Source organism: Colobus angolensis, unplaced genomic scaffold (assembly GCF_000951035.1).
Source record: "Colobus angolensis palliatus isolate OR3802 unplaced genomic scaffold, Cang.pa_1.0 Scaffold226, whole genome shotgun sequence".
NCBI lineage: Eukaryota > Metazoa > Chordata > Mammalia > Primates > Cercopithecidae > Colobus > Colobus angolensis.
Window position 1 is genome coordinate 4,917,378 of NW_012115444.1, and position 9,924 is coordinate 4,927,301.

At 35.3% G+C, this 9,924-nt stretch overlaps 1 pseudogene across 1 annotated transcript; it reads right to left on the reverse strand.

Moving 5' to 3' along the window:
• Nucleotides 1–9,017: 9,017 nt before the first annotated feature.
• LOC105513260 lies at nucleotides 9,018–9,507 on the reverse strand (annotated as a pseudogene). Its single transcript, XR_001001977.1, has one exon. The product of XR_001001977.1 is annotated as a 40S ribosomal protein S15 pseudogene (transcript).
• Nucleotides 9,508–9,924: the final 417 nt, after the last annotated feature.

Consider the following 9,924-nt stretch of genomic DNA (forward strand, 5'->3'; position numbering starts at 1 on the left):
TTTCCACTAATACAAACAGTTTTTGATGATGCATTTCATTGTGGGAGTTAAGGGAATATATATTTCATTTCTATGTGATGATTACTGAGGAGTAGAATTGCTGCGTCAGAGGGTAAGTGTGTATTTAACTCTATAAGAAACTACCTAATCTTTTTCCACAGAGATTAACCATTTTATACTCAGCCATGCATGAAAGTTCTTATTTTGGCACATCCTTATCAACTTTTGCTATGTCAGTCATTTTCATTTCAGCCATTTTAGTTGGTGTGAAATGATAATGTCATGGACGTTTTAATTTGAAGTTTCCTGATGACTAGTGATGTTGAGCACTTCATCATATCTTTATTAGTCATTCATTTGTCTTTCTTTTGGAAGTGTCTGTTTTAGTCCTTTGCCCAATATTTAAAATTTGCTGCATTTTTGTTATTGAACTGTAGATGTTCTTTACATATGGTGGATATATGTATTTTTCAGATATATCTATTATGACTACTTTCCCCAAGTGTGTGATTTGCCTGTTCATTTTCCTAATGGTGATATTTAAGGAACAGAAGTTTTTAATTTCAATGAAGTAATTTCTCATTTAAAAAAATTTTTATGGTTAATGTTTTCTATGGCCTAAGAAATCTTTGTTGGCTACAACTCATAGAGATATTATTCTATGTTTTCTTTAAAAAACATTTTAATTCTAGCTTCTGAGTTTAAGTTTATGATCTTTTATTTTCTGTGTGTGATGTGTTGTAGGGATGGTAGTTTACTTTTTTCCTTATGGATACCCAGGTTTCTTGGAAACATTTGCTGAGAAGACTTTTCTTTCCCTATTAAATTGCTGCTGTATTTTTGTAAAAATTTAATTGGCTGTCTATATAAGTGAGTCAACTTCTGGATTCCATATTGTTGATGTTGTTTTGATCTATTTTTTTCTATCCTTTAAGTCAATATCGCATTTACTTGATTACTGTAACATAAGTGTTACAATCAAGTATATGTAATTTCTTCAACTTGGATGTTCTTTTACAGAATTGTTTTTTGCTATCCTAAGTTTTTATAAATTTCATATACATTTTAGCACTTACTTGACAATATCTAAAACAAATTTGCTAGGATTTTATATGGGATTGTGTTGAAACTCTATATCAACTTCAGGAGAATTGACGTCTTAATGGTAATTAAGTCTTCTAATCCATGAACATGGAATATATTACCATTTATTTAAGTCTCCTTTAATTTTTATTAACAATGTTATATAGTTTTCACTGTGGAAGTCTTGCACAACCATTGATATATTGTTAAATTTATGATTAAGCATTTTAATGCTATTGTTCAGAACATTTTCTATTATCTTATTTTTATCTCTGGGATATGTAGTGATGTCCCTTTTCCATTTCTGATATTGCTAGTTTTTGTTCTCATTTTCTCTTTCTCTCCCCTGAGTATTTTAAAAGCCAATCAATTCTATTAATCTTTTTGCAGAATCAACTTTTGTGCAGAATCAAATTTCGATTATTGTTTATTATTTTAAATTTCATGTATCTCTGCTATTAACTTACTTATTTCTGTGCTTTGGTTTACTTTGAGTTTAATTTTGAAAAAATCCAATTAAAATTTTTTTACCACCCCTCCTCCATTAGATAAGAAGCCGTTTGATAGTAAGGACGATATCTAATGCCGTGTATATAAAGCTTCAAAAATATTGGTTAAATCAATTGCCAGAGACAGAAATGGGAAAGTTTCAGTTGTCCAGCATGTAATTGGTAAGCATTTGCATTAGTTATCTATTGATGAATAATATATTAACCCAAAGGTTCTTGCCTGCTGGGGAAGGGGAAGAAATATAAGAAAATGAGTAAAAATAAAAATCACTTTAAAATGCAGAGGAGTGTAATAATGTAGAAAGAGCAGAGATGTGCAACAGAATGGGTCAAATTCCAGTCTCTAGATGTGGAATCTGAGGCAAATACTTCTCTGAACTTTAATCTCCTCATGAAAATGTGGTTATCGCTACTTCTAATAGGTTTATAGAATTAAATACCTGGAAGAATGTATACCATATATTAGAAGTTCAACGGATGCCATTTTTATCAGTCTCAGTGTCATTTTGTCAATATCCTCTGCGAGTAAAGTTACTACTGAGCATATGGTAGGAGATACATAAATAACATGGTTAGCACCAGGCACAGTCCATTTTAGATGCACCTAGAACACACACCCTGTAAATGTCTGTAGAACTTATAAACCTTCACAAATCATGTTATGGCTATTGGAGACAGAAAAAAAGTCTATAGATACCTTTTCTGGCTTATAATTTTTGCTTAAAATCTATACCTTGTTTCTTCAACTGAAGATTTAGTTATTTTTTTTTTCAAAAGACCTAGCTGTGAGCTAGTGCATATTAAAAGGAGAAAAAAAATAAAGACAAGATGAGACATACGAAACAACCTTTGGACCATCATGTTTAATAAAGTAGAGTAAAAACTGGTAATTCAAGATCAGGAATTCTGAATTTTCTCCTTGTATCTGAGTGACCACCCAAGGGGAATCACATAATTTCAATCTCTTAGGAATATTGTATCTTAGATAAATAAATAATTTCCTAAGACTATTAATGGGTGTAAAACACGTTTCCATTATAACACATCAAAGGTTAGTGATCATCATGATTTTCCTAGAATTTGCTGAATACCTATCATTGCCTGAATATTACTAAAGAAATATCTGAGTTTGGAAAGACACACCCTCACACTTTTCACTTCTGCTGACATATTTTTGGCTAAAAAATTATGTCTATGGTTAACTTTAAGTGAGTAGATGGGATGGTTAATATTGAGTATCAACTTGTTTGGATTGAAGGATGCAAAATGTTGCTCTTGGGTGTGTCTGTAAGGGTGTTGTCATAGGAGCTTAATATTTGAGTCAGTGGACTTGGAGAGGCAGACCCACCCTCAATCTGATTGGGCACCATCTAATCAGCTGCCAGCATGGCTAGGATAAAAGCAGGCAGGGGAATGTGGAAAGACTAGACTCACTGAGTCTTCTGGCCTCCATCTTTCTCCCATGCTGGGTGCTTGCTGCCCTTGAACATAGGACTCCAAGTTCTTCAGCTTTGGGTCTCTTGGACCTTCAACCACAGACTAAAGGCTGCACTGTTGGCTTCCCTGCTTTTGAGGTTTTGGGACTCAGACTGGCTTCCTTGCTCCTCAGCTTGCAGACGGCCTATTGTGGGACCTCTTTGTGATCATGTGAATCAATACTCCTTAATAAAGTGCTCTTTATATATACATCTAGCCTATTTGTTCTGTCCCTCTAGAGAACCCTGACTAATACCGTAGAGAAGTACAAGCCTTCTGTGAGCAGCAGTAATATCTACCACAGGCACTTAAAATAGCTGCTAAGCACAGGGTTCTCTCCTTTTCTTTACTCATGAACCCTAAAACAACTTAGAGCCCCAGAGTACAGGCTGAAAAATAGCTGACATAAACTGATGCAACACTTATATTTTCCCAATCATGAACTACGGCTTTGAAGTGCTTTATACATACTTGTTCATGTATTCCACAAGACAATCTTAAGAGGTCAATATTATTATCCCTATTTTATAGATAGGGAAGTTAAGGTACAGAGAAGATAAGTGATTTGCCCAATATCACACAACTGGAATTCATAGCCAGGCAGACAGTCTGACCAGAATTCACACTCTTAACCATTAGAACACACTGTTCTACAGACAGGGGAACAACACACACCAGGGTGTGTTGGGAGGAGGGGGGTGAGGGGAGGGAACTTAGAGGATGGGTCAATAGGTGCAGCAAACCACCACGGCACACATATACCTATGCAACGAACCTGCACGTTCTGCACATATATTCCATTTTTTTTTTTTAGGAGAAAAAAACAAACAACAAAAAAACACACACTTTCCTCAGAATAGGTCCTTGACAACTATTTTTTGAAGAGCTATGGGCCAGGATCTGAGCTGGGATTTTTCATCTGTATTCTCAATATGCATGGAATGTGTATGTCAGAATCTAGCCATTATACAGGAAGACCACTGCTGGACTTGAGAAAATTTTCCACAGCGCACTATTTTCAATTATGGACATATTAGAAAATAGTATTCTATTCATTTTGTATATTTTTCCATATTTCTACAAAGGGTCTTAACATATAAGTAACTTCTGTTGCTCAGTGTGTGACCTTCGTTAAACAGTGCTTGTGCCAAAACCTCAAGAATGCATTACTTTCCTCTTTTGAGAGGAGAAAAATATAATTTTGCAGAGTTGCATGGGATGAAAATATACAAATTTGTTATTTATATTTAGTCTACTTATTTGTCCCACACAGCCTTCCAATTTTTAATCTTTTGTACCTTCATACTAATGGCAAATAAGAATTAATGGATAAAGAAGACAAAATGGAAAATCATAAAGTAAGTTCATATTTTCTGAAAGTAATTTGTTTTAACATCCTCAATTTTGCATTTTCAGAGATCAAATTCCACATCAAGTGCCATTCGCTAATTGAATCATTTGATCATCTATGAAAGGGATTAGCAAACTACCACCTGCAAGCCAAGTCTGGACTGCTTCTTATTTTTATAAATAAAGTATTATTGGAGCACAGCTATATCCATTCATTTAGTATCATCTATGGCTGCTTTTGCACTTAAAATGGCAGAGTTGAGTAGTTGTGACAGAGACAGTCTGGCCCACAAAGCCTAAATTTTTTAGTATCTGATCCTTTTCAGGAAGAATAAAATTGCCAGCCTCAGGTTTATGAAGAGATCAGTTGCTGAAACTATTGATAATAAGTCAGATATTTTGGGTATCCTTTTTCCTGTAGTCAGTGTTTTGCTTCACCTTGCAAATCACATGCTTAAAGAAGGGCCCACTAAAAATATAGTGAACAGATGTCCTAGTCCCATTAGACCATTGAGGCTTACATTCATGGTATAATTGATCCCATTTTCAAATGATTATCATAGTATAAAACTTACTACTAAGCATCTCTGTTTTATGAGGCTTTGCCAAGCACCAGTCCTATTTCTATTTGTTTCTGCTTTATGGTAGCTCACATAACACCGAAATAGAGTTTCATGTTATAGTCTAAACGAAATAAATGTTTAAATCACTGGTAATGAAAGGGGATATCAGAAATGCTCTCTAAAATTTTTAATTTTTATGGGTACATAGTAGGTGTATATATTTATGGGGTATGTTGTGTATTTTCATACAGAGTATTATCACATCAGGGTAAATGGAATATCCATCACCTTAAGCATTTATCCTTTGTGTTACAATCCTATTCTACACTTTTATTTTAAAATGTACAACTAAATTATTACTGACTATAGTCACCCTATTTGCTACCAACGACTAGATATTATTTATTCTTTCTAACTACTTTTTGTACCCTTTAACCATCCCCACTCCCCTACCCCCCAACACTTCCCAGCTTCTGGTAACCATCCTTCTACTCTCTATCTTCATGAGTTTAATTGTTTTGGTTTTTAGGTCCCACAAATAAGTGAGAACACGCAATGTTTATCTTTCTGTGCCTAGCTTATTTTACTTAACATAATGATTTCCAGTTACATCTATGTTATTACAAATGACAGGATCTCATTTTTTTTTATGGCTGAATGGTACTCCATTGTGTGTATGTACCATATTTTCTTCATCTGTTCATCTATTGACGGACACTTAGGTTGCTTCCCAATCTTGACTATTGTGAATAGTGCTTCAAAAAACATGGAGGTGGAGATATCTCTTTGATATAACGATTTCTTTTCTTTTGGGTATATGCCTAGCAATGGGATTGCCAGATCATATGGCAGCTCTATTTTTAGTTTTTTGAGGAATCTCCAAATTGTACTCCATAGTGGTGGTACTAATTTACACTCCCACCAACAGTGCATGAGGGTTCCCTTTTCCCAACATCCTTGCCAGCATTTGTTATTGCCTGTCTTCTGGATAAAAGCCATTTTAGCTGGAGTGAGATGATATCTCATCATAGTTTTCCTCTGTGTTTCTCTGATGATCAGTGATGTTAAACATATTTTCATATACCTGTTTACTATTTGTGTGTCTTCTTTTGAGAAATGTCTATCTAGATATTTCACTCATTTTTTTAGTCAGATTATTAGATTTTTACCGATAGAGTAGTTTGAGCTCCTTGTGTATTCTGGTTATTAATCTCTTGTTAAATGGATAGCTTACAAATATTTTCTCCCATTCTGTGAGTTGTCTCTTCACTTTATTGATGGTATCCTTTGCAGTGCAGAAGCTTTTTAACTTAATTTGATCCCATTTGTCCATTTTTGCCTGGGCTTGGAGGATTATTACTCAAAAAATTGTTGCCCAATTCAATGTCTTAGAGAGTTTCCACAGTGTTTTCTTGTAGTAGTTTCATAGGTTGTGGTCTTAGATTTAAATCTTTAATCCATTATTATTTGATTTTTGTATATGGCGAGACATAGGGTCTAGTTTGATTTTGCATATGGGTGTCCAGTTTTCCCAGCACCATTTATTGAAGAGACTTTCCCTATTGTATGTTCTTGGCATCTTTGTCAAAAGTGAGTTTATTGTAGATGTATGGATTTGCTTTTGGGTTCTCTATTTTGTTCCATTGGTCTATGTATCTGCTTTTACAACAGTAGCTTGCTGTTTTGGTTACTATAGCTCTGTAGTATACTTTGAAGTCAGGTAATGCGATTCCTCCAGTTTTATTCCTTTTGCTAAGGATATCTTTGGCTATTCTGGGTCTTCTGTGGTTCCATGTAAATTTTATAATTGTTTTTCTATTTCTGTGAAGAATGTCATTGGTAATTTGATAGGCATTACATTGAATCTATAGATTGCTTTGGGTGGTATGGACATTTTAACAATATTCATTCTTCAAATCCATAAACATGGAATAATTTTCCATTTGTTTGTGTCCTCTTCAATTTCTTTCATCAATGTTTTATAGTTTTCATTGTAGGCTACTGATTTTTGTATGTTGATTTCTTAGCCTAGAACTTTACTGCATTTGTCAGTTCTAAGAATTTCTGTTAATCTAGATATTTTAAAATATATTTACCCTGAAAATTTTAATGAGAAGTGCATAAGAAAGAATTGTAATGAAATTTGCTTATCAGAAAGTTGTGTCAAAAAATTTGCATTAAAAGACGTCCTGTTTAATTCGTAGAGGGTAAAAGGAATGAATATTTTCAGGTATTCTTTTCTTAATAGTCATAAGCCCAGCTTATATAAAGAGATGAAATATGAGCTTGCAAAGGCAAATAGACCTGATGCCTAATGTGATCTCTCTCTCTTTTTTTTTTTTTTTTGGCTCTGAGTTCAACATTGTAGCTGACTTGCACTGTGGGTGATAAACTTAAAACTGAGTAAAAAACTTGAGAATCTTACTTATCTGGCTTTCTCTTTCTTCTAATGTTGCCCCAAATCAAAACCCTGCCATAATCTCTACATAATAAATCAAGCAGAAATTTCTGTTTATTTAATGAATATTATTTTTTTCCAGATATGACCGTTGCTGTGTCTTCAGCAAGTATAAGGGTAAATTAATGAAGCAAGTCACTAAAAATTGCATGTTCTATTAACTAATGAGATGATCAAAAAGAGAAGAAAATTCAATAGTTAAGATTGGTATGATATTTTAATCATTTGCCTGAAATGATAAATTTCTAATCAATTGTTTAACAATGGGATTGAAATTTTTTTTCTGATTTTGTTGCGAAAAATTTCAAGAGCCCGGCGCGGTGGCTCAAGCCTGTAATCCCAGCACTTTGGGAGGCCGAGATGGGCGGATCACGAGGTCAGGAGATCGAGACCATTCTGGCTAACACGGTGAAACCCCGTCTCTACTAAAAAATACAAAAAACCAGCCGGGCGACGTGGCGGGCGCCTGTAGTCCCAGCTACTCGGGAGGCTGAGGCAGGAGAATGGCGTAAACCCAGGAGGCGGAGCTTGCAGTGAGCTGAGATGCGGCCACTGCACTCCAGCCTGGGCGGCAGAGCGAGACTCCGTCTCAAAAAAAAAAAAAAAAAAAAAAAAAAAAATTTCAAGAATGCAGAATACTTGAACAAAATAAATATCTACCATCAATATTCAGCAATAGGAATTGACCATATTTGCATTTGCTCATTTTATCTCTAGTATTTTAAAATCTAGAGTAGTCTTCCCAGCTTTTAATTCATTTAACATATTTTAAAAATTATTTTAAAATTAAACTTATTTTGAGAGAATTATGGATTCACTTGCAGTTGTAAAAAATAATGCAGATAGATTCTATGAGTCTCTTACCCATTTCCCCCCAATGATAGCATTTTGCAAAATGATAGTATAAAAATATCACAATTAGGATATTGACATTGATACAGTCAAAATACAGAAGAGTTCCATCACCACAAGGATCCCTTGTATTCCCCTTTTATAGCCACAACTGCTTCCTCCTGTTTCGACACTCTCCAATGCCCCTGGCAACCACTAATCTGTTCTCCATTATTATAATTTTTATATTGACTTTTTAAAAAGACCGAATCCATTTTCTCATTGATTGTCCCACATCCTGAATGTATCTGATAGTTTCCTCTTGACGTTTATCTTTTTTCTTTATCCTCTATTTCTGGAAAACTGAAAGGTTGATCTAAAGACTTGACTAGATACACAGTAAATGTTTTAGACAATATTTAATAAGTAATACTTTGTATTTCATTTTACATCATATCAAGAGGTACACATGTTGGTATATCCCAATGTTAGTGAGTCACCTGCAATTTCTAAGTTTGATCACTCTGTTGATGTGATGACGAGCAAACCTCTCCACTTATGTTTTCCTTTGGCAACAGTGTATATCTTATACTCCAGCAACATTTTACCGAATTGTTTTAATCTTTACAAATAATTTTTGCCTGATTACTTATTTCAATGTGGGGTGTCAGAAAAACATGATTTTAAAATATTATTATGCTTTCTATGTTTATTTTATTTTATTTTATTTTATTTTATTTTATTTTATTTTTGGAGCCAGGTGCGCCTTTATTAGCTGAGCCACTACTTGAGAGGGATGAAGCGGGAGGAGTGGGTGGCTCCAATGCCAGGCCGGCCGTGCTTCACGGGCTTGTAGGTGATGGAGAACTCGCCCAGGTAGTGGCCAATCATCTCGGGCTTGATCTCCACCTAGTTGAAGGTCTTGCCGTTGTAGACGCCCACCATGCTGCCCACCATCTCTGGCAGGATAATCATGTCCCGCAAGTGCGTCTTCACCACTTCTGGCTTCTCCATGGGAGGCGCCTCCTTCTTGGCCTTGCGCAGGCGCTTCAGCAGTGAGTGCTGCTTCCGCCGCAGGCCCCGGTTCAGCCGCCGCCGCTGGCGCGCACTGTACAGCTGCATGAGCTGCTCGTAGGACATGTCCAGCAGCTGGTCCAGGTCCACGCCGCGGTAGGTGAACTTGCGGAAGGTCCGCTTCTTCTTCTGCTCTACCTCTGCCATCTTGCCGGATGCTCAGAAAAGAGAGTTCTATGCTTTCTATGTTTATTAACTATCATTCTGTTGTAGAAAAAGTGTTTCTCCTCCAAAAATTTGCTCAGCTCCTTTCTTTTAATTACCAGCTGTCAGAGTAAGAAACTAATACAGTAATAACAAGATTAGCGATTCCAGTTTATCCACGACAGTCCTGGTTATGTCTCTTTCCATAGAGTGTTGTTGTGTTTCCATTCACAATAAAAATTTAACAAATTGACAATAAGTTATAACATTATTCCATGTATCAGTCACCTCCAATTTCTCTCTCCCCCGGCTTTCACTTGCAGAATCACTACAGACTCCTAAGTGTTTATTTATTCAATGTTTCATAATTAATTTTGCCTTTTGATAGGCAAATCTTTTATACTTGAACAATTAAAATAATTATCCCTATTGGTGC